Source organism: Propithecus coquereli, unplaced genomic scaffold, assembly GCF_000956105.1.
Source record: "Propithecus coquereli isolate 6110/MARCELLA unplaced genomic scaffold, Pcoq_1.0 Scaffold566, whole genome shotgun sequence".
In the NCBI taxonomy this organism is placed as follows: Eukaryota; Metazoa; Chordata; class Mammalia; order Primates; family Indriidae; genus Propithecus; species Propithecus coquereli.
In genome coordinates, this window is record NW_012151574.1 from 451,876 (window position 1) to 453,852 (window position 1,977).

General features: G+C 49.1%; 1 protein-coding gene across 2 annotated transcripts in view; it reads right to left on the reverse strand.

The window, feature by feature from the left end:
- The window catches only part of PIGT (phosphatidylinositol glycan anchor biosynthesis, class T), a 13,588-nt gene that overhangs the window by 1,260 nt on the left and 10,351 nt on the right, over nucleotides 1-1,977 (reverse strand). The gene's annotated exons all lie outside the window — the stretch shown is intronic.

The following is a 1,977-nucleotide window of genomic DNA, read 5'->3' on the forward strand; positions in this document are numbered from 1 at the left end:
GATTAATTTCTTTCTATTTTTAGTAGAGACGGGGGTCTCGCTCTTGCTCAGGCTGGTTTCGAACTCCTGAGCTCAAATAATCCACCCACCTCGGCCTCCCAGAGAGCCAGGATTACAGGCGTGACTTTCTTTTTTTTATTATAAACAAGACTACAACAAACATCCTGATATTAAGTCAGGAGAGGCAGCAGGCTGCACAGCTTGGGATATGAAATTGGATCTGGATTTAAATCCCAGGTCCCAACTTGCAGGTTTTATGATTTTTGGAAAATTACCAAACCTCTCTGAGCCTCAGTTTCTTCATCCCTTACAAGCTAAGTGTCCTTAAACTCTCAGGTTCCTCATCTGTAAAATGGATATTAGAATGATAGCTACATCACTGGGTTGTTTTGAGGACAAAGGCTATAATGCTTAGCAAAATGCTTGGCATGGTGCTGGGAACATAGTAAGGACTCAACAAATAGTAGGTCTCAGTGTTCGCCAACTGCCGCGGCCTGCCCGCGCTCTCCCAGTCCTAGGCACACAGTTTCAGGTATAACAGACTCCCCAGGTTCGTTACCAATGAACATGCCTCATGTTCTTAAATCTTCAGGGGCTTCCGAAGGGTTAGGTTCTCCCTCTGCTCCTATAATCCACAGGGCCCCTCTGCAGTGTCCTGGTAGCCATGCCCTGAGTGTTGGCGGCTTGTGGCCAGCGAATAGGATAGCACTTAGTCACAAGAACTGTCCCAGGTGCTGAGAGAGGACTCCAAAGGAACCCTAATTCTTTTGCTGGCAACTCCGTTTCTCCAAGCCCCCTCCTCTACTCACTCCCTGTTCTTTTCCTTGGCAGCCCTCAGAGGACAGAAGTCCCCCCCAACCCCCCCACCACCACCAAGAGCTGGGGACAGGCTTGGGCTGTGTGAATGGAAAGCCCACCTCACAGTGCCCCAGGAGGCTGACTTGGCCTTCAGCATCTCTGGCCCTTCCCCAGATGCCACCGCCTCGTGCCAATGCTCTTGGAGGAGGTCATGCCAGGCTTCCACTCAGAGGAGCCCTAACCAAGCATAAAGGAACCGCCCTAGCCCTGAACACAGAGATAAGGCATGACTGTCCCAGTGCTGGCACAGCTAGAATTTCAAGGCTCAGAACTTAGACGTTTGGGTGACGTGTCTCGCTTAGCAGTAAAATGACTGTGTGATAGTCATACATTCCTTCTCTCATTCATCATTGGAATGTAAACTACATGCCAGGCACTGGTCTAGACACTGCAGCTACAAAAGATAAAAATACTCGCCCTTGTGGAGCTTATGCTTTAGTGAGGAGGAATAATAAATAAACAAGGTAAGTAAGACACACAGTATGTGAGAGGGTGATAAGAGCTACAGAGATAAACAGAACAGGAAAGATTTAAGCTGTGGCCAGGCCAGCAATTTGACCTCATTAATAACTTCACAGTCAAGGTGAAAAGGGGTGGGATTCTGGATCTATTTGAAGGTAGGGTGCACACACGGTGTGGGATTTGTTGATGGGTGGCATACAGGGTGTGGGGAGAGAATTAAGGATGACTCAAAGGTTGTGAGCCTGGGCTCCTGGAAAGATATGAGTTGGCATCAACAGAGACGAGGTGACTATGGGTGAGGATGTTTGCCATAGGGGTGGAGAACATCAGAAGCTCAGTTTTTGAGATATTAAATTTGGGATGCCTTTAGATATCCCAACGGGGATGGCAAGTAGGCAGTTGGGTGAACGATTCCAGAATTCAGGGCAGAGGTCTGGACGAGAGATAGCGGGTGTTGTCAGTGCATGGGTTACATATGGCATGGCAGCAGAGGTCATTTCTGGGTACTGACATGGCTGGGCATACAAAAGACAGCCAGGCCACAACACCATGCTCTTCTGACTTGGCAGACAACCCGCACTGCGCAGGCTGCATCTCATGCTATGGCAGGCACGCTGTGCAGACCGCTTAGCTTTTGACATCCACCCACCTGCATTC